The sequence below is a fragment of the Capricornis sumatraensis genome, chromosome 22, assembly GCF_032405125.1.
Source record: "Capricornis sumatraensis isolate serow.1 chromosome 22, serow.2, whole genome shotgun sequence".
NCBI lineage: Eukaryota > Metazoa > Chordata > Mammalia > Artiodactyla > Bovidae > Capricornis > Capricornis sumatraensis.
In genome coordinates, this window is record NC_091090.1 from 14,627,530 (window position 1) to 14,655,153 (window position 27,624).

Below are 27,624 nucleotides of genomic sequence, written 5' to 3' on the forward strand. Positions count from 1 at the left end.
AACAAATTTCTCTCCATGTAAGTTACTCTATTTTGCATCAATCAAATACCATCTTCTCACAACAAATCGCCTTTCCAAACTAGAATTTCAGAACATTAAATATGACCATCCATCATGAAGTAATCTTTTTATGCTAGAGGGTAAAATCCAAAATATGTTAAGGTTACAAGATTTTATTTTATTGTCTTGCTTTTTTAAAAGTTAAACATGGAAATAATTCCATTGGCTAATATTTAACATGAGTAAAGACCATTCTATCCTTATTCATAAAAAGACCTCCATTCCAAAAAGCAACCTACTGCAGCACTGTCTGTGACAGAGACATTCTGACCTTCAAATTCCGTGTGTAATTTTCAGCAGCTAGAAGGATCTTTAATTTCCAGAGACAGGAACATTGAGAAACATACACATAAATCTGATTTTTGATAAGATCAATTTGAAATCCCCAACCCTGTTTTTGATAAACAGATGATCATTTTCAGGGGACTAGGAGTGGTTCTTCATTTAACATCACACATAAACTGCCAAGACTACAAACTGAACATTACAAATGGTTCCAAAAATTTACCATCGCCTGCTTTAGCAAAGGTTTGCAAACTACAAAAGGGAAAAAACCCCTCTTCTAGTCTTTGATCTTTCTCCATCTTTTATTTCTCCTTCCAAAAAATGAGCAATTTCCAGACCATACAACTCAAATGGACTGTATTTTTAATCTTAAAAAACATTCTTAGCATTCAGATGTTCCATAACTTTCACAGATGTGGAACTGTTTACTTAAAAACCCATTATTTCACTCTGAAAATACATAATTTTTATTTTTCTAGTAACTGTACCTTTTTCTAAAAAGAAAAAAACAAACGATTAAGTGTTACAAAAATGACAGCAGTTCCAAAGAGCTACAATTCCCAACTTTCAATATCTTTTTGCCTGTTTTAGAGAGCTATAGTTTTATTCCTATTATTTAAAATGTTTCTCTTCCAGACCAAGAGTAGAAAATAGATTAAATCAAATGTGTAGACCCCATACTCCCTCTGGTGGTCCTTCACTCTTATTAACTAGCTGTTTTCCGAAAGGCTAGAACACTAAAATAAGCGTAAAACCAACTTGCCCCATTTAAGGATTATAGCCTTACGTGTTTGAGTTTCAGCTGAATGCAGGTCAAGTCTCATCATAACAAAAATGAGGTACAAATAATTTGAGTGCTTGAATTTTAGTGTTTCAAATACTACTGAAATATCCTTAGGAACTTAGTTACGTCCATAAGGTCCTGCTATAAATTACTTTAACCTGTTTCATTTGGCAGAACTATCTTTTACACAATAAATAAGCATCTTTTAGCAAAAAAAAAAAAAAAAACCCACTTAAGTGGCTACTGTTTTTAAACCAATAGTTATATGATTTACCTACCAACTTCCATCTAGTCTCAAATGACTGTAAATTTAATTTTCCTTAACTTTTAATTTTCCTGGCATAACGTCAGAAGTTAAAAATGCATTTTTAAAAAAATTCAGAATGTAAAATAATGAAAAACAAAATCTGATTACTAATCAGCTAGGTTAAAAAAGTTCAGAGTTTCAGAATTATAAAAAGTATAAATAATTTAATTGTTCAGCATAAAATAAGTACAGAATTCAGTATGCCAAAATATGTACAATATAGATTCTTTGTTAGGAATTGTGAAAAATATTAAAGGCCTACAGAAAATATTCTTAATAACAGATACAGCACGCATTTTACTGTTAAATAAACAAGTATTACTATCTAACAGTATCGTGTGATTTACCCTCAAACGTAGCTTGTTTCACATGTCCCTGTTTTTCTGTAGCTTTGTTTAATCAAAAATATTTGCCCACCCCCAAATTCAAAAGGAGCCACACCTGAGGGTAAGTGACTTAAAAATATTCCCAACATTTATTATGTAGATGTAAGAATTCAACTTATATTTAATTTTGAAGCTATAATGTGGTTGACCATTTTACGATACGGTCTACCACAAGTTAAAAGTGGACAGAAATCAGTAATTAAAACATGTAAAAATTGAATTTGAAAACAGTATTTTAATTAAAAGGCACTTTTACAGTTAAAGTTCCCAAAACATTCTTTTGTAAATTAAACTATGAAATATAGCTTTAATTTATGGTATGTGATACATTTAAGCATCACAAGATAAAAACTATAAACCTTCTAATTATACACAATAGTTAGACTAATATACTCCTATACACTTAAAACAATTATATAGATCACCCATAACCCTAGTCTCATAAGATTCCTCAGAACTACTTATACAGAATAAAACTCACTCTGAACAAGTCACTGTTCAATCTACCTTCACTAAGCATCGAAAAGCCAACTCAGCTTTCAACAGTAATAATTTCTTCTACAACTATAGAAAGAGAATGTTCTTCTTTCTCTAGACTGATTGTTCTAAGCAAAGACTTTAGGAAACAGAACAACCGAAATATGTTCTTTTTCCAATGCAAGAATAAACAAAATTGAAGACTTCACTAGTTCCTAATCCAATATTTTAAAATGTTCATGTTTGAAAGACAAAGAACTCACAGCAGATAAGCCTGTTGTTTTCAAGAAAACAAAACAATTTTTATGAAAACTATCTTTGATTAAAAAAAAAAAAATCCCGAACAGTCACAACTAGCCTATTGGTTAGAGTGCACCTTTCAAAGGTGTTACTAATTAACATGTGACTAAAATTACCACTCAATGAAGCACTAATAAAGTAACATAATTAAATCAAAAGTGTAACTGTCCTTAAGAAGTTCCTTACATCTCTTATTCAAATCATATCCAGCACAGACATTTTTAAAAAAGACACATAAGAAGAAAAATCTGAGTTATCTAAACCTTCATAATATATTTTAAAATAATTATATATTATTTTTAAACTTTTTTTTCTAAAATTGGTCAGGGCCATAACTGTAGATTTTAAGTGAGGTCAGCCGGGAGAGAGAGAGAAACAGAAAATAAGTGAAAGTATAACATAAAAACTTCCACAAGAATAAAAAGTTGTTCAACTCTACCCTCGAATTTTAAAATAAATACTCTTATGGGGGGCGGGGGGAGGGGGGGAATGGGTGAAGGAGAATTCCCAGACTATTAAAAATACTGAACCAAAATATGCCTCAACTTTTCCCTCGTCTATAATCTAACAAAACGAGAAGACAATGAAAATAAACACTCCTGTGTGCCCTCAGAGAGGCAAAGAAAGCTCCCATTCAAAGCTAAGCCGTATTCCACTCTTGTAAAGTAAATCCAAAACCACGAGCTCAAACTGCTTCATGCAGAATTTACTGAATGGCGGCCAAACGTTGTACACTCTGTCCTGAACCACAGCGAAGGATATCTCGAGCTCTGCATTCTCCATTTACAACTTGTACCTTACTATGCATGCTTTCACCACCACTGCAGAAACCGATTTTTAAACTAAGATGTTCCTCCCGGCCAAGTCAATGGAAAGAAGGCAATCTACCCGCTGGCGACACTCCCCACCTTCCCCACCCACCCCGCACCCCAAGCAATACTGGTTTTTGACTCGTATACTGCGGTCAGCACACCTTAAAAAAAAAAAAAAATCATTATGGGAGAAGGCGTTACAAAGCCCCCGGAGAACTGAATTACCGAACCCTGAAACAACTTTTCAGTGGCTCTCCCCTGGCACTTGGGATAATCACCTGTTGGAACGGCGCTGCCCCGGTCCCCTCTTACCGGCAGTCGAGGGCGGGGAGGCCGTGTTCCCAGTCACTGGTCCCCCTCCCGAGGCGGCAGGTGAAAGACGGGGAACGCGCATATCCACACCCACCGCCCCGGGAGCGCAGACCGAAAGCCGGGGACCGCGGCTGCGGCGGGACGCTCCGTTATCCCTCCCCTCGGCGGGCCCGCCAGGTGAGCGAGGCTCCATCGCGGCCGCGATGCGTCCCGGCGCACGGCTCACCGCGGGCCCACTTCTCCCGCCGCCCAGGCCCCGGAGACCGAAGTTTCTCTCCCGCTCGCGGCGGCGGCGGCGGCTCACGGGCCGCCTGGCTCTCGGGCGCCGGGCCGCGGGCGAGTTGGGGGCCGCCGAGACGGGAGCCGGAGCCGGGACCTGTTACCCAGGGCGGGAAACCGAAAAAAAAAAAAAAAAAGCCGAGTGAGGACCAGCGGGGCGCGACCGGCCTGTCTTCCCAAGGGAGAGCGCGGCAGGGGTGGGGAGCCGCTCCCGCGGCCGCCCGGCTCCGCGCCTCCCGGAGGCGAAGGGAGCCCCGGCCCCGCTCGCCCGGCGGGACGCAGAGGATTCCCGCGGGGGAGCCTGGGCGCCTCCAGCGCGCCCGCTCCGAGGCGTCCCGGCGCCGCCGGCCCCGCAGCGCGGTTCCCGGGCTGGGGCGCCGCGTGAGGAAGCGGCACAGCAGCGGCAGGACCGCGAAGGAGGGAACGCGGCTCCCGGGGCCGGGCGGCCACCCCGCCTCATCCCCCCCGTGGCCATGGCGCCGGTACCTGTCGCCGTGGCGGCTCGCCCGTTCTGTCGCTCTGCCTCAGCCGCGCGCCGCCAGCCCCTCAGCCCGCCCAGCAGGCCGCCAGCGCGCCGGACGCCGCCGCCGGAGACTGGCAGCGCCCGCGAAGCGGCCAGAGTCCCCCCGGGCAGCGCCCGGCGCAGTCCCGCCCCCGCGGGCCGCAGGACCCGCCTCCCATAGGGCCCCGGGGCTGTCAGTCCGCCCCAAAAGACGCGCGGGCTGTCGCTCCTCCTATCCCGATTGGCGGCCGAACGCCGTCCATGCAAATAAGGCCCCGCCCCCGGCCATTTGCACCTCCGCCTTGGTGTAACCTCCGCCTCCCCCACGCCAGCCCACGTGTCTGGCCCTTGCCCCTTTGTGGGCGCTGTAGGGAAGAGAGGGAGGAAACTGAACGACGCCCCCTCACTCCATCCCTTACCTCCGGGGAAACTAATGCCCAAGCAAGCTAGTGGACTTCACATTGGGACCTCTCTCTGACAGTTCTGCCCTCCTGTCCGCCCACCCGACCTGATTCGTGGAAGGAGAGGGGCAGGCCAGGTTTGTTTGCGTCAGGTAAGCAAGCTAGGTTAGCCCCGGGAAACAATACCAGGGGAACTGGTATTGTCCATTTGGAACTGGGGGGAAAAAATCCCATCTGGAGAAACCATAACACGTAGCACTTGCCTCTGGACACTCAGGGACTGTTAAGACTAGGCTTTCCCTCCGTCTTCTACCTTTCTGTTAAGAGTAGGCTTTCCCTCCGTCTTCTACCTTTCAAACATGAGATCCCAGGTGACTGAGACAGCAGAGGATTTCTGTGTTTTCTTAAAAGATGTCTGTGTTCTCTGCCGCCTGCCAACGGGTAGGTCTGCTGAGCAGCTGGACTTCAGGAGGGGGCTCAGGGCCCCTGGAGTGAAATGGCCAAACCAAGATTGGGATGAAGGGGACTGAGCTAGCAGCTCCTGGGCCTTAGGGAGTGGCTCGCTCAATCTCATTTTTGAGGAAACAGCAACCTGAAGTCCCACAACTGTGGAGCTTAATAATCACCTATGGAAACCTAACATCTCCTAACTCCACATCTGGCCTCAACACTATATCACCTAGGGTCATTTAGGTATTTATGAAGAGCTTCTTCTGCAAATAACCATCCCTGCCTTCAAGAGGTGCCACCTGCAGAAACAACCACTAGAGCTGACGCTGAAACCTCCTCAATGAGGGCAAAGGCCCTGCTTCAGGGCCTAGAAGCTTACCTTTTTACCAGATGCCAAAGAGTGTCACTGAAACAGTTTATTTGTGCATTAATTCTGCATACTAATGCCAATCGTTTAAGCATCTACTGTGATTTTAATGGGGCTTCTCAGGTGGCGTGCTAGTGGTAGAGAACCCACCTGCCAAGGCCCGAACTTCAAGAGTCACGGGTTCAGTCCCTGGGTTGGGAAGATCCCCTGGAGGAGGGCATGGCAACCCATTCCAGTATTCTTGCCTGGAGAATGCCCATGGACAGAGGAGCCTGGCAGGCCACAGTCCATAAGTTCTCTCAGACACAACTGAAGCGACTTAGCATACACCCACATGCTTTTTAACAGCCTGGAATTAAGCACTGTGCTACGTGCACAGTATACTGAGGTGAGAGGACATTGTCCCAGAACTAAGAGACAGTGCCATCCACATTGCATGTCCGTGGGCCTCATGTTTTAGAGATTGTGACAAGATACCTGCATAGGGAGTGGCTATGCATAGACCAGAGGAGGACTCCCAGGAGCAGGGCAATCGGCTCTTCCTAGGGAGGGAGTCAGGGAAGGCCTCATTGAAGAGGTGACACTACATCTGAGTCCTAAAAGAGTATGAAGAGATGGTGTTTGCCAGACTGATGGATGTGGAAGAGGAAGAAAAGAAACTTGGAGTGGGGGAGGGGAGGGTGGGAAGAGAGGGAGGATAGCATGAGCAAGAAGAATGCAGACCTGGAAGAGCCTACTAACTGAGGGAGCAGCAGGAACCGTGTGGTCAAATCTGCTGTGCCGTGTGGCCATGTCACATGGCCTGGGACCAGGCGGAGGAAGAGAGAGACACAGGAGGCTGCCAGGCTGTGTTGTAACACACCGCAGCAAACAACAACAGGCCCTGTAGATACAGCTGCAGGCTTTTTTTTTTTTTCCTGGGCCAGAGTCTGTAGGGGAACAGTCAGTTCCGATGGCAGCCGGGCTGGCCCCACCCTCTCTCAGAAAACCACTCCAGTCACTGCACTTGCCCTCCTCAGCACTTGGAAACACGTGTGCTTTGCAATTTCCCTGAGCTTTGCTGCCCTTCAGAATTTGAAGATAACATGGGCCCCAGCTACAAACACCCGGGTGTGGGGTGAGCAACCCTCTCCTCAGGCACAGAGCAGTTTGCAAAACTTGTCACCATAGCAGGCCTCACCGGCCTGTGACCCATGTTCCGATTAACGCTTTGCTGTCCCTGTCTTGAAATTCTTAATAAGTTTTTAACAAGGGGCCCACATTTTTATTTTGCAGTTGGATAAATTGTCAGTCCCACCTGTCCTTGTCAATGCCCCTGGCCATGCTTGTGCAACTGCTCAAGCCATATCTTAGTTAAAGCACTTGGCACAGGGAACTCCCTGGTGGTCCAGTGGTTAGAACTCCACAATTTTCACTGCTCAGGGTGCAGATTCATTCCCTGATCAGAGCACTAAGATCCCAGAACTAAGATCCGAGAAGCTTCATGAGGTAAGGTGTGGTGAAGTCGCTTAGTTGTGTCCAACTCTTTGCGACCCCATGGACTTCTCCGTCCATGGCATTCTCCAGGCAAGAATACTGGAGTGGATTGCCATTTCCTTCTCCAGGGGATCTTCCCAACCCAGGGATCGAACCCAGGTCTCCCACATTGGAGGCAGACGCTTTAACTTCTGAGCCACCAGGAAAGCTTCATAGTGCAGCCAAAATAAGAAAAAACATTTGACATTCACTTGGTTTGTTCACATACATTGTATCCCTCATTCTCACAATGAAAATGTGGAGAAGGCTTGTGTTACTGGTCCGGTCAGCTGAGAAAACTGAAGTGTGGCAACTTTCTCCAGGTGGCATAGCTAGGAGGTGGCAGAGTTTGTACCTGAACTCAGCCTTCCTGGGCACTATTCCATTAGCTACAGTGCCACCTCCATACTGGTTTCGGAATCCTCTCAAAGGCAGATTTGTAAATGAAGGATTTTGAGTCACAGTATCATGGGATGAGTATGTCATTTCATGGATATCACCTTTTATATACTTTTTCATCAGTTTTGAAAAACTCTCAGCCATTATATGTTCAAATACTATTTCTGTACCTTTTCCTCTTTCCTTCTGGGCACCTAGTTGAAATATATATTATACCATCTCCCTACATCCCTTTCTTCTGTTTTTTCTGTGTTTTGTCCTTAAATGCTTTATTCTAAAATTTTTTCTTCTCTTTCAATTCACTAATTCTCTCTTCAGCTTTTTAAAAAATTCTCCTCCATTGGGCTCTCAAATTTGGTTATTCTATTTCTTTTCTTTTTTTTTTAGTTCTAGAATTTCTATTTGGTTCTTTTTCAGATCTGCTATGTCACTTTCTCTTAGTGCCCTAGTTAATTTTCAAGTTTGGCTTTTCTTTCCTTAAACATGGTAATTATAGTAGTTTCAGGGTCTGTGCCCATGGTGGGCAGCAGGGCACAATCTGGAATCCTCCTGGGTCCACTTTCATTGTCAGTTTTTCCTACTGATTCTTCTTCATGCTGTTTCATCTCCGTAGGTATCTGGTTATGTTTTGGACATTGTATTTAAAAAATCATTTGAGGCAGCAATGATATCTTCCTCCAGAAATGATTTCTAGGGACTTCCCTAGTGGTCCAGTGGTTGTGACTCTGAGATCCTATTGCAAGGGACCTCAGTTCGATCCCCAGTCAGAAAACTAGAGCCCACGTGTCCCAACTAAAAGATTCTACATGCCACAACTAAAAGACCCTGCATGCATACCTCAACTAAGACGCAGTGCAGCTAAATAAATAAAATGATTTCTAAAAGAAGGAAGGAAAAAGAAAGGATTTCCATTTGTTTCCCCATCCCGGGGAAACACTAGCAAGTTAGGATCCTCAACCCAATTTTGGCTTTCCAGGTGGTGCTACTGGTAAAGAACCTGCCTGCCAATGGGTTCGATCCCTAGCTCAGGAAGATTCCCTTCAGGAATGGCACGGCTACCCACTCCAGTATTCTTTCCTGGAGAATCCCACGGACAGAGGAGCATGGCGGGCTATGATCCATAGGGTGGCAAAGAGTCAGACCCGACTGAAGCAACTTAGCATGCATGCAACTCAATTTCAGGGCTTTTGATTTTGAGCCTCTCTGATAACTTGAAGAGTCTGTGGGAGGGTTTGTTCAATTATGGGTCCCCCTTAGTCAGTGCTACAATTCTCTGAGGTCCCATTCAAAAATGGGAGGATTTTTTTTTTTTTAGTTATATACTGTTTCATAGCAAACTGTCCCCAAATTTAGCAGTTTGAAACAGAAGTCAGCAGATTTTTTTTTCTTAAAGGTCCAGATGGTAAATATTTTAGGCTTGCAGGCCATATGGCCTCTGTCATAACTACTCAACTCTGTCATTATAGTATGAAACACCCATAGACAGCACATAAATGAATGGCCTGACTATATAATAATAAAGCTTTATTTGTAAAGATAGGCAGCCATCCTCAACCTGATAGAATATCTGCAAAAAAGCTCACAACTTGGTAATATTGCACCTAATACTGAAAAACTGGATAACAAGTCCAGAAAACAAGACAAGGAACAAAACAGGATGTCCACTCTTGCCACTTCTATTTACTATTGCTTTGGAGGTCCTAGCCAGAGCACTTAGTCAAGAAATAGAAATTAAAAGGCACCCACGGTTTGGCCACTATGAAAAACAGTATGGAGGTTCCTCAAAAAAACAACAACGAAGTACCATATGATCCAGCAGTTCTGCTCCTGGGTATATAGCTTGAGAAAATGAAAACACTAATTCAAAAAGATAAACGCACTCCAGTGATCATAGTAGCATTATTTACAATATGCAACATATGGAAGCAACCTATGTCCATCAACAGGTCAGAGGATAAAGAAAATCTCACACACACACACACACACACACACACACACACACACATATATAATGGAATATTCCCTGGTGGCTCAGGTGGTAAAGAAGCTGCCCACAATGCAGGAGACCTGGGTTCGATCCCTGGGTTGGGAAGATCCCCTGGAGAAGGGAAAGGCTACCCACTCCAGTATTCTAGCCTGGAGAATTCCATGGACTATATAGTCCAGGGCGTCGCAAAGAGTTGGACATGACTAAGCGACTTTCACTTCTACTTCTACATGGGATATTCAGTTCAGTTCAGTTCAGTCACTCAGTCGTATCCGACTCTTTGCAACCCCATGAATCGCAGCATGCCAGGCCTCCCTGTCCATCACCAACACCCAGAGTTCACTCAGACTCACATCCATCGAGTCCGTGATGCCATCCAGCCATCTCATCCTCTGTCATCCCCTTCTCCTCCTGCCCCCAATCCCTCCCAGCATCAGTGTTTTCCAATGAGTCAACTCTTCACATGAGGTGGCCAAAGTACTGAAGTTTCAGCTTTAGCATCATTCCTTCCAAAGAAATCCCAGGGCTGATCTCCTTCAGAATGGACTGGTTGGATCTCCGTGCAGTCCAAGGGACTCTCAAGAGTCTTCTCCAACCCCACAGTTCAAAAGCACTCAACCATAAAAAAGAAGGAAATTCTGCCATTTGTAACAATGTGGATGGACCTAGAATTTATCATGGTTAGTGGAGTAAGTCAGATGGAGACAAACAAATTTTCTATGTTATCCTTTATATGTAGAATCTAAAAAAGTAAAATGCACAAATGTATATCACAAAACAGAATCAGACTTACAGATAGAGAGCACAAACTAGTGGTCACTCTTGGGGAGAGGGAAGGGGAAGTGGCAAAATAGGGGTATGGGATTAAGATGCAAACTATTATGTATAAAATACAGAAGTGGGGCTTCCGTGGTAGCACAGTGGTTAAGAATCCACCTGCCAATGCAGGAAGCAGGGGTTCGACCCCCGGTCCAGAAAGATCCCACATGCCGTGAGTCACAGCCACCAAATCCCACGCATCCTAGCGCCGGTGCTCTGCACCAAGAGAAACCACCGCAATGAGAAGCCCGCATACCACAGCTAGGCCGCAACTAAAGAAAAAGCCCATGCAGCAACGAAGACCCAGCACCGCCAAAAATAAACATTAAAAAGAAAATACATAAGCAACAAAGATATATCATATGGCACAGGGAAATATAGCCATTATTTTGTAAAACTAAATGAAATATAATCTATAAAAGTATTGAATCACTACATTGTATGACTGGGATTCCCCGATGGCTGAGTAGTAAAGAATCCACCAGCCCATGCAGGAGGTGCAGGAGACTTGGGTTTGATCCCTGGGTTGGGAAGATCCCCTGGAGAAGGAAATGGCAACCCCTGCCAATATTCTTGCCTGGGAAATCCCACGGACAGAGGAACCTGGTGGGCTACAGTCTGTGGGGCCACAAAGAGTTGGACATGATTGAGCACACACACACACACGAGTTATTGTACACCTAAAACTAGTATAATACTGTAAATCAACTATACTTGAATAAAACACATTCACACACATACAAACGAAAGGAAATGGAAAGGAAAAAGTAAAACTATCACTATTCACAGATGACACGATCTTGTGTATAGAATATCCTAAGGAATCCACCAAAAACCTGTTGGAACTAATAAATAAATTCAACAAGGTTGCAGGATACAAGATCAATAATAAATAGCAATTGTGAGACTTCCCTGGTGGTCCAGTGACTAAGCCTCAGCTTTCTTCACAGTCCAACTCTCACATCCGTACATGACTGCTGGAAAAACCATAGCCTTGACTAGACGGACCTTTTTCGGCAAAGTAATGTCTCTGCTTTTGAATACGCTATCTAGGTTGGTCATAACTTTTCTTCCAAGGAGTAAGCGTCTTTTAATTTCATGGCTGCAGTCACCATCTGCGGTGATTTTGGAGCCCCCCAAAATAAAGTCTGACACTGTTTCCATTGTTTCCCCATCTATTTCCCATGAAGTGATGGGACCGGATGCCATGATCTTCGTTTTCTGAATGTTGAGCTTTAAGCCAACTTTTTCACTCTCCTCTTTCACTTTCATCAAGAGGCTTTTTAGCTCCTTTTCACTTTCTGCCATAAGGATTGTGTCATCTGCATATCTGAGGTTATTGTTTAACAAAAACAGTGCCAAATTTTATACACTGAAAACTATAAAACATGGTAAGAAATTAAGGACCTAAATTACTGGAAAAACATCCTGTGCATCAAAAAACTTCACATTGTTAAGATGACAGTACTTCTAAAACTGATCTACAAATTTAGTATAATTCCATTAGACTCCCATCTGACTTCCTTACAGAAATTGGCAAGCTGATTCTAAAATTCTAATGAAATTGCAAGGGATTTAGAATAGCCAAAACAATCTTTAAAAAGACAGTCTAAGTAGGAAGACTTACATTTCCTGATTTTACAACTTACTGCAAGATAACAGTAATCAACTCATGGTAACAGTACATGGGTATACATATCCTTGACAATGAAATATATTAGGTCAGTGAAAGAGTTGAGAATCCAGAAGTAAACCCATACATCTATGGTCAGCTGATTTTCCACAAGGTGACTAGTGTTGATAAGTATGGGAAGAAACTGAAACTCTTGTGTTTTGCTAGTGGGAATGTGAAATAGTTTGGCACTTCCTAAAATGTTAAACAAAGAATTACCATATGATGCAGCAGTTCTGCTCCTAAGTATATACCCCCAAGGAATTGAAAACAAAGATTCAGACAGATACTTGTACACCAACTTAAGTATCAGCATAAATTCATAATAGCCAAAAAGTGAAACAACTCAAATGTCTATCAACTGATAAACAAAATGTGGTATAGCCATACAGTGAATCAGTATTTGGCCACAAAAAAGAATGAAGTACTGATAGATGCTACAACATGGATGAACCTTTTATTTGTTTATTTTTTTCGGCTGCACTGGGTCTCCATTGCTGCACATATGCTTTCTCTAGTTGCAGCAAGTGGGGTTACTCTTTGTTCCGGTGCACAGGCTTATTCTCCTTGCTGTGGCTTCTTTTGTTGCAGAGCATGGGCTCTAGGGCTTGCAGGCTTCGGTAATTGCAGCACACAAGCTCAGTAGTTGCAGCTGGTGGACTCCGTAGTTGTGGCACACACGCTTAGTTGATCCACAGCATTTGGAATCATCCCGGACCAGGGATTGAACCCACGTCCCCTGCCTCGGCAGGTGGATTCTTAACATGGATGAGTCTCAAAAACATTATGCTAGGTAAAAGCAGCCAGTCACAAAAGACTGCATATTGTTTGATTCCATTTATATGAAATATCCATAAGAGAGACGGAAGAGAGGAAGTAGATTAGAGACTGCTTAGAACTGGGAGTGTAGGGGAAGAAAGGATAGGAGGATAATAGGTAAATGGCACAGGGTTTCTTTTTGAGGTGATGAAAATGTTCTAAAGTGAACTGTGGTAATGGTGACATGTATCTGTGAGAACATTAAAACCACTGAGTTGCATAACTGGGCTTCTAAACATGGCGGTTGGCTTCCTCCAAAGGGCAAATGTGGAAGCTGCCAGGCCTTCTTAAGCTTTAGGCCTGGAACTGATAGTGTCATTCCACTATGTTCTGTTCATTAAAGCAGGTCACGGGCCAGCCCAGATTCAAGGGGAGGGAACTTATAATAATGTCATTTCAGAGATACATGGTTCACTGGGACCCATTGAAGTAATGATCTATCACAATCTGCACTCTGTCCCCTAATATACTTCCTCCCATATGCAAAATACAGCTCTTAAGACCTCTCTCCCCAGGGACTTCCCTGGTGGTTCAATGGCTAAGTTCCATGCTCCCAATGCAGAGGGCCTGGTTTTAATCCCTATCCAGGGAACTAGATCCCACATGCCACAACTAAGGATCCTAGATGCCACAATGAAGACTAAATATCCTGTGTGCCACAACTAAGACTCAGAGCAGCCAAATAAAAATAAATATTAAAAAAGACCCCTTCCCATCTCACCCCATTACTGTACCAAGATTGAATTGAAGTCTGTAATTTCATCATCTAATTCAGGTCCACGGATGATTGAGGTTTCTCAAGGAATTCTTCTCTGAATCTGACAACTTTGAATTAGAGACAAATTATCTACTCCCTTCAGGTAATGGTTAGGCAGAAGAAGGAAAATTCCAATAGATACTCCTGTTCAGAAAGGAGAAAGTGGCAGACACATAGCAGCCACAAAGAAAGAAAGAAAGTGAAGTCGCTCAGTCATGTCCGACTCTTTGTGACCCCGTGGACTGTAGCCCACCAGGCTCCTCCGTCCATGGGATTCTCCAGGCAAGAATACTGGAGTGGGTTGCCATTTCCTTCTCCAGGGTATCTTCCCGATCCAGGGATCGAACCCAGGTCTCCCATGTTGCAGGCAGATGCTTTACCATCTGAGCCACCAGAGAAACCCTATAGCAGCCACAGGTCCATGACAATTCTGAAGTCTAGTTGGGCACCTGTCACCCATTCCTCGGTTAGGTCCCAGTTCTTTAGGGTAGTAGGACTTCTTACGCGGCAGCTGGCATCCCCCAGAGCCAAAATATGGAAGCCATCTTCTTAAGGCTTGAACCAGGCCCAGCGCAACATCGCTGGCCCTACATTCTATCAGGGAAAGTGTATCACAGGGCCAGCCCAGAGTCCAGAGAATACCCATAGTTATGGTTCACTGGGGGTCACTGAAGGAATAGCCTACCACAGGAGTGGTCTATCAGAATCTCCAACCTTGGGAGGCCCTGAATTACAATTCTATACAAAAGCGCAGCTCAGCCTCTCTGATGACTCAGACTGGCAAATGCCCTTGGGTAAAAGCAGCCCCAAGTGCTGGACTCACTTCTCTGTTAGGGTTGCCAGATTTAATAAACAAAAACTCAGGACATCAAGTTTATTTTAATTTCAAATAAACAGCAAATTATTTTCCAGTATCACTATGTCCCAAATATTGCATGGGCATACTTAAGCTAAAAATATTTTGTTGTTTACCTGAAATTAAGTGGAAGTCCTGTATTTTATCTAGCAACTCTAATCTCTCTGGATTCTTTTCGTGTATCTTGGTCCAGTAATTCCTCACTACCTTGCTAGATTTTTGATGCTTTAAAGATTCAAAAGTATTTGTCTAATGTATATAGCTGTCTTTGATAAGAGGAATGGTCTGAATTCTAAATGGCGTTTCTCTATTTGAGGAAATCCTTCTATCACAAATTTCACCTCTCAACCTGGAAATCAGAACTCAAATTCCCAACCTCCCTTGCAGCTGGATCATAGCTCTACCAATCACACACCTCAGGGAGAATTTGGAAATTTCTATTTGGAAATGTAGGACAAGAGGTTTGGTGACTGGCTTCCACTTTCCATTGGACAAGTGGCTATAAAAAAATTCCAGTTTTGAAAATGAGGCAACTCTATGTATACTCTAGCAGAGATTGTTAGTCACCCCCAACATCCATTCTCCTTTTCTCCTCTGCTTTTTTTTTTTTTTTTTTGACCATGCTTTGCAGCCTGTAGGATCCTAGGGGGATTGGACCCTCACCCTCAGCAATGAAAGTGCAGAATCCTAACCACTGGACCACCAGGGGATTCCCTCATCTGCCTTTTGAACTGGTATACATATCTACCTAGAACACAGCCTCCTCTGTAACTAGATATGTCCCTGTGCTCTGACTAGTGGGAGCTAAGCAGAAATGTCATAGGAAATGTCTTAATAGGAGAAAGGGTGTCTCTCTCTTTTCTCCCCTCTTTCTGCTGGCTAGATGCAGATGTAATGCCTGGAGCTCAGCCAGCCATATTGTACCATGAGGTAGAAGCCCCATGTTGAATACGGCATAGCAAAAAACAGAAGGAAGCTGGGTCCTCGATAATTGTGTAGTCGTAGTATTGCCTGGCTACTTTCCTCTGGATTTCATTAGTGGAAGAGAAACCAAAGTCTAAGTTTTCAGGACACTGATATTTTGAATTTTCCATCACTTGTAGCTGAACCTAATCTTAACTAATACACATATTGATATAGAATGATTTCTATGATAAATTGTTAAAAACTAAGGTGCAAAGCAATGTACACAGAATGGTACTATTTTGGGAAGAAATTCAGATAGCTATAGCTATGTTTGTATATGAGTAGCTTTTTCCAGAAGGATATACTGTTTTCTTTCCATGTTGAAATATTATTTAAGTTAATATTAACTTTAAAAAAATCAAATTTTAAACCTAGTTAATAACGTTAAGTGATTTACATTTTAAGACCACAATATTTGGTGGAACTATGTTGATATTCCTCCTCTTTCTACTTTTCTGTATTTTTAGATTTCTAAGCATATTTACATGCAAAATCAAATTTCCCCAGGCAATAAAAGTGATTTATGCTTTAAATATTTTTTCTCTGTTGATATGCATAGCCTTTAATTCCCAGGACCTCAAATATCAATATATCAAACATCCATTTTGGACTGCAAATCTGTTCAACAATACACATTGAACATTTACTCTATTAAGCTCTAGATAAACAAAAAACACAAAGTGTGTTTGGTCCTGGAACTGATGTTCTTATTGGGCGGACAATTAACAAGTAGACAAACAAATAAGATTCTTTCACATAGGACTCACTGCTACAAAGGAAGAAAAAACAGTAATATGATCAAAAATGTTGAGGACACCAATAGAGAGGGTGGTGAGGAAAGGCCTCTGAGGAGGTGACACTTGTGCTGAGAACTGAATCATGAAAAGGAACTAGTTATGGAAATTCTGAGAGGATGAGAATTCCAGGAAAAAAGCCCAGAACATGGGAGAAACAGAAAGATGGTCAGAGAGACTGGGGAAAAAAGTGGGGGCAGGGGCAGCTATCCCAGAAGAGGTTAGAGAGATGGGCATAAGTGTGCTTCAGTGACAGACCACTGCACACCTAACCAGTACTGCTGAAATGAAAAAGACCAACAATACCAAGAGTTGGCAAGGCTGCGGAAAAATTGGAACTCTTGTCCTTTCCTGGTGGGAACATACAGCCACTTGGGGATACAGTTTGGTAACTTCTTTTAACATTAATCATACAGTTACCCTATAACTCAGCAATTCTGCTCCCATGAGAAGCAAAAATGTATGTTCACAGAAAGAGTTGTATGAGTGTTCATAGCAACTTTCTCATAACAGCCTCAAACTATGATCAGGGACTTTCCTGGTGGTCCAGTGGTTAACACTCTGTGTTCCCAAAGCAGGAGACCCGGGTTCAATCCCTGGTCAGAGAACTAGATCCCACATGGGGCAACTAAGAATTCACAGATCTCGCATGCCTCCTCTAAGAACTGGAGCAACCAAATAAACAAATATTTAAAAAAGGATAACCTCCAACTACAGGAGAAGGGATAGCAAATAGTGGTACAGTCATATGATGGAATAATATACAGCAATCAAGGGGAAAAAACTACTAATACATGCCAAAACAGGAACAAATCTCAAAATCATTATGGTGAACAAAAGAAGCCAGTTGCAAAAGAGTGTGATTACATGTACTTGAAATTCTAGGAAATACCAACCTAATGCAAAGTGATAGAAAGCACATTAGGGGCTGCTAGGCCAGGTGGGGATTGATTGCGAAAAGGAACAAAGAAAAATTTTTAAGAAAATAATCTGTGTTGTGATAGAGGTTTCCCAGGCAAACACATTTGTCAAAACTCATCAAACTGTACAATGGGTGTGCTGTGTTGTTATATAAATTTTTGCCTCAGTCAAGTTGATGGAAAACACACACCATGTGCATGCTTATTTACTTGTCTGGTACATTATCTGCTTCCCACTGTATTTTCTAGGAAGTAGCTTGCAAATAATCGTTTCTAACCTCCTTACTTGTTCTTCTTCTTCTACTCCTAACTCCAAAGAGAATTAAACTTGTCACCCAGAATTTCCAACTGTTGAGTCTGACTCATTTATCTCAACCCTCCATATAGAAATGCTTATCTGCATTTTACAGAGAACAGGGGTCCCTTGTTTTTTTTTAATATTTATTTTCTCATTTATTTTTGGCTGTGTGGGCGTTTGTTGCTGTGCAGGCTTTTCTCTAGTTGCAGCAAGCAGATGTTACTCTCTAGTTGCGGTACACAAGCTTCTCACTGTGGTTGTTTCTTGTTGCAGTTTCCAGGCTCTAGAGCACAGGCTCAGTAGTGGTGGTGCACTGGCTTAGTTGCCCCACAGTATGATCTTCCCAGACCAGGGATCGAACTCATGTCTCCTGCATTGGCAGGCGGATTCTTTACCACTGTGCCACCAAGGAAGTTCCCCCCACGCCCAGTCATGTGGTTATGTCAGCAGGCGTGCTTTCCCCAGAAGCGTCCTTGGTGGGTTTGGGGGAGCCTCTTAAAGCCCCCAAGGAGTCTCTTTCCTCTGCTACCTGGTGCCTGAAATTCATGAGTCCAAGTTTCAGCGTCGGGCTTTAGTAGCATGGGAAGGCAGATGGCACCAATCTTGCTGACTCAGTGAATGAAGAGAAACTCTTGCAGCTGAGTGTTCCATTCAACAGTGAGGCCCTTCAGGGACAGAGAGGCGTGACACCTAGGCCCTGAGTTGGAGCACTCACGGACTCCTTGAAGTGGTCTCCCTTCAGTACGCCGAAGACTCAGCCAGGAACTTGTTCAAAACAGACTCCCAGGGGATTCTTATTTGGGTGGGGCATCATTAACAAGCTCCCAGGTGGTTCCCTGCAGACCATCTTTGAGACACAATAGTTGGGATAGGATAAGTAATGACAAAAACTGTTCCAAAGTTGATGAATGAGCCCCAAGTAGGATAAACACAAGGGAAATCTCACCAAGGCACATTATCAAACTGTTAAAAAAAAAAAAAGTGATAAAGAGAAACTCTGACTTAGAGGATTTAAGAGAAAGTTTTTGCAGGATGGAAGGTGTTAGGAGAAAGCCCTAGGAGCAGGTTAAGAAGGGCAGGGTGGTGGGAAGGGGAACCTGATCATTCAAAGAGAATCATCAAAGCCCTGGGGGTTTGCTAAGGAGCAGCCCAGCGGCCTGGCCCCAGGAAAGGGCCCAGGTTCTGTTCTGGAAGCTAATTACCTCGCCACCTGAACCTAGGCCAGGAGGAGCCACATTTGTAGCCCGTCCCAGCCTGGTTCTCAGGATCTTCAGCCTGTAATTTCATAGCTGGATTCTGCTCTCGCCCTGCCATGCAAAGAACCAACAGGTATTTCCCAGGCCTGACTCCCTGCAGGGCTGCGAGGTGGCCGGCACCCCGCACCCGCTCCCAGAGACGTTGAGGCACCAGTGCCAACTCCCAGGGACTTAGCTCTCATGTGTGGAACCTGGCTGACTCTCGAACTGAAATTGGCCCCATGCCCTGTGCACTCCCAGGAAGTATTTACTCAGGTTTCTTCGCAGCTTTGCTTTCTCGTCCCAGCCCTATGGGCACAAAGCAAAACTAACCTCATTGCAAGAGTGTATCAGCACAGTGGGCACAAGGTGTTGTTGTTCAGCCACTCAGCCGTGTCTGACTCTTTGCGACCTCATGGACTGCAGCATGCCAGGCTTCCCTGTCCTTCACCATCTCCCAGAGTTCTCTCAAACTCATATCCATTGAGTTGGTGATGCCATCCAACCATCTCATCCTCTGTCACTCCCTTCTCAAACCATTTCAATACTCTTGCCTCAAGAACCCCATGAACAGTATGAAAAGGGCATTAAGTGGGCAGGGACAAAAACTGGGGGCACTGACTTGGGGCATTTGGTGAGTGAGGACGGCAAAAAGGAACCACACAGCAAAGGCTCAATCCTGTGGCCCAGACAAGGGATAACTCAATAAGATTTAGCACCATTATGAAGACCTCTGGCTGCAGTGACCATACTAGCTAGTGTCTACCAGCAGCTGTGAGAAGCTGGATGCTTCCAATGATCTAGATGATTAAACGCTTTAACTAATTTAATCTTCAGTGACAACCTAAGGAAACTGTGTTACAGATGGGTTGAATGAACTACCAAGACAGCAAGTGGCAGAATCATGGCTTACTCTCTAAGCTATACCACCTTCCAGAGGTGTGTAGGACTGAGCTGTTGGCATTGGAGGATCAGCAATCTCTCCTGTCCTGGGGATGCTCATTTGAGCTTTTCTCCAGGCTTAAATGATCAATTTGCCCACAGGAAAGCAGAAAATTAAAAATAATTTTTTTTGATCATGTGTTGTGGCTTGCAGGATCTTTGTTCTCCAACCAGGCACTGAACTTGGGACCCAGCAATAAAAGCGCTAACCTCTGGACCACCCAAGAATTCCTGCAGAAACTTTAAAAATCAGCCACTTGTTCAAAACCGTTCAGCTGCCTGGGGTGGAAGTGAAGGTGATTTCCCACCTGCCACACCACCAGACACTGTTACCTGCCTGGTCTCACCTTCTATCACATCCTTTTTCCCTCTCCTGTCTTCCTGCCCTGCCCTTCCTACCACCCAACTCTGGAGTCCAAACATTCACTGGCCTTCCCTGCCCCTCTCCCTTCTTACCAGTTATCAAAATTCTTTAAGATTCAACCCAAATCTCATCTTTTCTAGAAAGCCCTCACTGACATTCCCTGGGTGGGATGACTGTCCCAGGCCTGTGTGATGAGAATGGATGCGCTTCCAGCACCTGCTACAATTCACCTTGCCTTGGGTCACTTCTCAGTGGGTTTGTCTCTCTGGGGGCAGCAGCATATGGTAAGCAGGTCATTAGAAGCAGCTGAGGACATGTCTCCATTGACTTGAAAAAAACGTAGGCTTGGTGATCCATGGAAATTTTACATAAAAAGCAAGACGATAAGATGAAAACATGATGTATGGGATTTTTCTTCAAAATCTATTTTCTTTAAACTGTTCTATGTTCTATAAAAGAGCTTTAGCATGGCAGAATCTTGTAAATGAGGAGGAGCCCTACTTCTTCATTCCACTCAATTTTAATGAGTCACTCATTTATTTATTCATCAGACATTAACTGACTCTGATTGCTCAAAAGCTATATAAATTAGCAAACACAATAGTGAGTGAGGGAGTGTAGTGTAGGGATTAACTTGCATAGACTCTTCAGCTAGCTTCCAGCACTTAAGAGGTATCTCACCTTAGGTGAATAAGTCACTTAGATTCCCGGTATCAAATTTCCCAATCTATAAAATAAAGATGATAATCTCTATCAGGGTTGTTATGAGGATTAAACAAGCTCATATGTATATATAATATATATCAAGTGATGAGTCAGAAGAGTGCCTAGTATGTGGTTTTTAAGTCGCTTTTGTTAGCACTCTTATAAAACGTGTTTTCATAGAGACCAAGAAGGACCCCACCTCAGTCTGGAAAGATGAGGAGGTCCTTGCTAGGTCAACGAGGGAAAGGCATTCCAGGCAAGAGGAGCAGCACATACGGAGGCTTAGAGGTGTCCACCAGCAATGCCAGTTGGGGAAACTGGGAGTTGGGGGCAGGCTTCGTGGCACAGGGGTGCTGCGCATGCTGTATACAGATGGATGCCTGTGCGTGCTGTATACAGATGGATGCCTGTGCCGTGTCAGGCATTTATTCTAATGGTGGTGGGGAGCCAGCGAAGGCCTCTAAGTGAGAGCCACTGTCTGAGGCAGGTGCCTCGGGCAACAGTGTTGGGGATGATACACACCTGGAGGTGAGACCTGCCTCTTCCCTTCGAGGTCCAGGAGGGAGGCGGTGAGAGACGCCCAGACCGCGAGCCTGAAAGGAGAGAGCGGATGGGAGAGATGGGACGAGAAAACCCACAGGAGGGGGGCTGACGGCTAGGGTAGGAGAGGCAGGGCTGGGGCAGCCCCCCAGGTGTCGCCCTGGGGCGACATGGCCTTATGTTAACAGTGAACCAACACAGGAAGCGCGGCAGGAGGTTAGGCAGAGGGCGCGTTTGTGATGCCCTGGGCAGGGACGGGCAGAGGTGATGGCTTCCGTGCGGAGCCACTGTGTTCAAGCTCTCCTCCCCGGGGTTGTTCTGCCTGTGTGGGGTTTCATGGGCCACCACCCAACACACACACGCGCACACACACACAGTCACTCACTCACTCACTCTAAAACAGTTACTGTGTCTTACTCATTTCTGAATCCACCCCCTCCTTCTCCCCACCCACCCCAACACCACATCAGGCACACACTGTGACGGCAGCTAAACTGGGTTTAACAGAATCCAAGCTTGCTCCCTGCCCACCCCTCTAGATCGGGTAACTACGTCACAAACACAACCATGCCACCTCCTGTTCTCTGGACTACTGCTGTGCTGCCCTGGAGGAATCCAAGAGAAGCCCCCCACCACTTCCACTCGAGGGGGGCCAACCTGCCTGGCACCCTGCTGTTAGCCCCAGAGATGCCATATCAACCTTGGGACTGGGCCCTCTTCAAAGACTTCCACCCAACCCGTCTACACACACACATAGGAAGAGGACATGGGCCTGAGGCCCATGAATGGATGGAACGGAGTGAAGAGCATGACAGTGAAAGAGGAGAGATCAGCCTCGCAAAAAGAGCCTCCTTGGAGACATCGTCCCCAAGAGTGACAGAGTCCTCCCCCCACCCGCCTGCCCCCATTCCTGCCTGTCCCCCACACCAGGTGCCGCCCTGGTTGGAGCTCACAGCTCTTAGGGCTTTCCCTGCTTCCCATAGGGCCACCCCTGTGGAAGGTTGGGAAACAAGACTCCAGTTTGATATAAATCCAGAGACACCAGACCCCAACAATGGAGCACTCTCCTCATTCCAAGTACAAGCTCGGCCCCTTCATCTGAGAGCTGAGGGTGGAGAGGAGAGTGCGTGTATGTGTGTCCTCTGGTGTGCAAACATGCATGCCTGTGTACACATGCATGTGAGTGTTCCCTGCCGCAAGGTCCTTGTGGGCATGACTGTTGCCCGTGATGCACCCACACGTGTGCCCTTGTGTCTGTGTGTGCCCACGTGTCTGTGTGCAATGATCTTGTATCTGTGCACAGTGCCTGCCTGGGGGAGGGGCAGAGGGAGCGATGGGGTGCATGTTTACAGAGTCGCCAGTCTGTTTGTGAGCAAGTGGGTAGGCATAGGTTTGGGTGTGGCGATGGGAACAGGAGCCATATGTTTGTGGTAGGAAAGATTTCTGCCCAGGTGTCTGTGAATGAGGATGGGTCGGGTGAGGCAGAGCAGCTGTTCTTCTGCCTGAGACCCTGCCCGTCCTTCCCATCCTTCCTGGGCTCGCCTCCCAGGGCAGCCACCTTTGCCAAAGGGCCCCAGTTTGATGCCCTGGGCAGGGCTGGCTGCCCAGCAGGAAGGCACAACCTCTTGCAGGCCCCAAGGAAGGATGAGCTCATTCTCGGCAAGTTGAAAGGAACACATGGAAATGTAGGGTGGGAGCAAAAATTCACTTCGTCTCCGGTGTGGCTGACAGAACAAACACCTCCTCACCCCACTGGAGGCCCCGTCCCAAGGTGGGAGCCGGGTGGCGCAAAGGGAGGGAGGCTCTGCCTGTCCTGGTAGTGGAGACCTGGGGGGTACCCCCTCAAAAAACCCCCTGGGTGGCAAGGGCCTCACGGGGTAGCCCTGGGATTAGATGGCAAAAGACTGGGAGGCTGTCAGAGGAAGGAAGCTGGAGGGAAAAGGGGCTCCCAGCAGGAGAAAAACCTGAGCAAAGGCCCTGAGGCAGGAAGATGCCCAGTTCGCCTGAAAGACTTAGAGCTAAAGGAAGCTTCAATCTCCTCTTGAGGCTGGCTCCTCAGTGGGCTTGGGAGAAAACTGAGGCCCATAGAGGGGACATGCTTCTGAGCCCTAGACGCAGCAAGGCTCCTGCCCTCCAGGTCAGCGTTCACTCTGCTGCTCCCGAGAGCCTGCTAGGAAGGAAGCCAAGGAGCCAGGCTGCTGGTTTCGCTTCCTTTGCTTTCTCATCCCCAGCTAGGCTGAGTCGGGGACCCCCTCCCTCCGCCAGCAGCTTGCTGTGCGACGCTGACCAAGTCGGTTTACCTCTCTGAGCCCCTCCTCTGCATTAGGAAGTGGGCATAAGGCCTTGCCTCACCTGGGAATGCGACCTCTGACTCCCTAGGGAGCTGAAGTTTGCCGTGGTCATTCTCCAGTCCCCAGCAGGAGCAGAAGATACAGCAACGTGGGTGCTGTATCTTCAGGGTAGGTGCTCAAAGAAGTGTTTTTCTCCTAAGGCTTTTTTTTGATGTGGACTATTTTTAAAGTCTTTATGGAATTTTTTACAATATTGTTTCTGTTTTTTATGTTTTGGTTTTCTGGCTGTGAGGCATGTGAGATGGAACCAGCACCTTCTGCATTGGAAGGCAAAGTCTCAACCACTGGGGCACCAAGAAAGTCCCAAATAAGTGTTTTAAAATGAAAGAAGGAATGATGGGCTCCTTGACTCTTCCTCTCCCACCCTGCTTTGAGAGCCTCAGCCTCTCCCCTCCCCTTCATGTAGGGTGAAGGAGGCTCAGAATCACAAAGATCTTGAAAGGGAAGGCAGAAAAGACTAACAACCTTGACTGCACAGAGGCTCTGACTTCTCCCTGTCTCTAGGTGAATGCCTTTGAGAGTGCCATTTCCTTGCAGCCTTGGCCTTGCTGAACCCTGCTGTGGTGAGGGGGCTGGAGGAAAGGCCTGGATCTCTAGCAGAAAATGGGGGCAGCTGGACCCAGGAGGACCCCTGGCAGGAGTGTGAGCCGTGCTCACTGCCTCTCTGCTCAGGGGAATATCCCAAGCCCTCCAGTCCCAAAGCTGAGGGGTTGAGCTTAGTTCTGGAACCTCCGATTTCCATCCCAATTTTTCCTTAGTTTTTTCAAATTCTAATTACCCTCCTTTTTTGAGGCTCCCTTTCACATTAAATTTTTTATTGCCCATTTCTTTCTTTTATGATAGCAGCTATATTTCTTCTAACCGTGTAAAACACACACACACACGAAACTAGTCTTCAGTTCAGTTCACTCACTCAGTGGCATCCAACTCTTTGTGACCCCATGGACTGCAGCACGCCAGGCCTCCCTGTCCATCACCAAATCCTGGATCTTACTCAAACTCATGCCCAATGAGCCAGTGAGGCCATCCAACCATCTCATCCTCTGTTGTCCCCTTCTCCTCCTGCCTTCTATCTTTCCCAGCATCAGGGTCTTTTCTAATGAGTCAGTTCTTCACATCAGATAGCCAAAGTATTAGAGTTTAAGCTTCAGCAACAGTCATCAGTCCTTCCAATGAATATGGGGACAGAAATCAGATCTTGGTCATCTCAGGGGTGGGGCCTGACTAGGTGCAGGCACAAGGGAACTTCAGTTCAGCTCAGTTCAGTCGCTCAGTCGTGTCTGACTTTTTGCGACCCCATGAATCACACCAAGCCAGGCCTCCCTGTCCATCACCAACTCCCGGAGTTCACTCAAACTCATGTCCATCGAGTTGGTGATGCCATCCAGCCATCTCATCCTCTGTCGTCCCCTTCTCCTGCCCCCAATCCCGCCCAGCATCAGAGTCTTTTCCAATGAGTCAACTCTTCACATGAGGTGGCCAAAGTATTGGAGTTTCAGCTTCAGCATCAGTCCTTCCAATGAACACCCAGGACTGATCTCCTTTAGGATGGACTGGTTGGATCTCCTTGCAGTCCAAGGGACTCTCAAGAGTCTTCTCCAACACCACAGTTCAAAAGTATCAATTCTTTCGCGCTCAGCTTTCTTCACAGTCCAACTTTCACATCCATACATGACCACTGGAAAAACCATAGCCTTGACTAGACGGACCTTTGTTGGTAAAGTAATGTCTCTGCTTTTCAATATGCTATCTAGGTAGGTCATAACTTTCCTTCCAAATAGCTGTGAAAAGCAAAAGAGAAAAGGAAAGATATAAGCATCTGAATGCAGAGTTCCAAAGAAGAGCAAGGAGAGATAAGAAACCCTTCCTCAGTGATCAATGCAAGAAATAGAGGAAAACAATAGAATGGGAAAGACTAGAGAACTCCTCAAGAAAATTAGAGATACTAAGGGAACATTTCATGCAAAGATGGGCTTGATAAAGGACAGAAATGGTATGGACCTAACAGAAGCAGAAGATATTAAGAAGAGGTGGCAAGAATACACAGAAGAACTGTACAAAAAGGATCTTCACGACCCAGATAATCACAATGGTGTGATCACTCACCTAGAGCCAGACATCCTGGAATGTGAAGTCAAGTGGGCCTTAGGAAGCACCACTACGAACAAAGCTAGTGGAGGTGATGGAATCCCAGTTGAGCTATTTCAAATCCTGGAAGATGATGCTGTGAAAGTGCTGCACTCAATATGCCAGCAAATTTGGAAAACTCAGCAGTGGCCACAGGACTGGAAAAGGTCAGTTTTCATTCCAATCCCAAAGAAAGGCAATGCCAAAGAATGCTCAAACTACCACACAATTGTACTCATCTCACATGCTAGTAAAGTAATGCTCAACATTCTCCAAGCCAGGCTCCAGCAATATGTGAACTATGAAATTCCAGATGTTCAAGCTGGTTTTAGCAAAGGCAGAGGAACCAGAGATCAAATTGCCAACATCCGCTGGATCATGGAAAAAGCAAGAGAGTTCCAGAAAAACATCTATTTCTGCTTTATTGACTATGCCATGATCTTAGTTTTCTGAATGTTGAGCTTTAAACCAACTTTTTCACTCTTCTCTTTCACTTTCATCAAGAGGCTTTTTAGTTCCTCTTCACTTTCTGCCATAAGGGTGGTGTCATCTGCATATCTGAGGTTATTGATATGTCTCCCGGCAATCTTGATTCCAGCTTGCGCTTCTTCCAGCCCAGCGTTTCTCATGATGTACTCTGCATATAAGTTAAATAAGCAGGGTGACAATCTACAGCCTTGACGTACTCCTTTTCCTATTTGGAACCAGTCTGTTGTTCCATGTCCAGTTCTAACTGTTGCTTCCTGGCCTGCATATAGGTTTCTTGGTCAATAAAGGGAACTTAGGGCTACTCAAAATGTTCAAAGTCTTGATCTAGGTGATGGTTACACAGGTATACATTATTTGTCAAAATTCACTGAGCATTTGTGCACTTTACTGTTAAGATTTGTGCATTTTACTGGGTATAAGTTATATCTCAATAAACTTCTGCTAGCAGAAAAGACACCCATACAGAGAAATACACAGACCAGGCAAGATCAGTTTAATGAATTATAAAGCAAGTACCCACATAAACACCACCCAGAATAACTGGTGCCCCCATGGAGTCCATAGTGCTGGCTCTCCTTGGACCCCAATTCCCACACACTGGGCATCAGGCCCCCTAGATTTAAGGGAACGCAGAGACCAGGGATGAGGGCAGCCCATGGGCTTTGGAACCTAGAATTTCCCACCAGGGTAGCCCCAGGCTTGATGGCAACTCCTGTTCTGGTGAGCTGGAGGAACAGAAAGCACACCCGTTTCCCGTTTCTGGGAGGGGGGTTTTCCGAAACAGCCTCCCCAGGGAGAGTCTTGGCTGGGGGTTGGGGGTGTCCCCAGTGAAAGTCCGGGAGAAATGTGCCTTCCCGCATCCCTGCTAAAAATAACCCCAGGCCGCAGTGCCAGCGCCACCGAGAAGCAGGAAGGATGGAACCAGGTTTTGCTTTAAACCTGGAGGCAGCACAGCAGCTGGGGCTGAGGGAGGGGGAGGGGGAGACAGGGTAGGGGTCTGAGAGCCCTGGCAGGACTCTGCCTGCTCCCACCCCCCAGCTGGCCCTCTTAAGGGTGCCTGGGAGGGGTGTTGCGGGGGGGGGCGGGGGTGACAGGGCCTTCCCACAGGGCAGAAAGCCCGGGAAGGCTGGGGATGCGTGGGGAGGGGTCTCTGTCCTGCTAACCGGAGTGTGCAGGCTGAAGGGTCAGGAGTCACGTACTCCACGGGGTCCCCACCTCCTTTAAGAAGGACTCTGTCCCAGCCGCCCACGCCAGGCTCCCTCTGCCGCCCCTGCCCTCCTGCAGCGGGGCCACCTGCCCCCCACTCCCTGGGAGGGGGCTCCTGGCACACACAGGGCTGAGGATGGC

General features: G+C 45.8%; 1 protein-coding gene across 2 annotated transcripts in view; it reads right to left on the reverse strand.

The window, feature by feature from the left end:
- FKBP5 (FKBP prolyl isomerase 5) overlaps positions 1–4,577 on the reverse strand; it is a 117,844-nt gene extending 113,267 nt beyond the window's left edge. For both annotated transcript variants that reach the window (XM_068960616.1, XM_068960615.1), the window contains exon 1: positions 4,489–4,577. The gene's annotated coding sequence lies outside the window, so the exon portion shown is untranslated. The remainder of the gene's footprint in view (positions 1–4,488) is intronic.
- Positions 4,578–27,624: the final 23,047 nt, after the last annotated feature.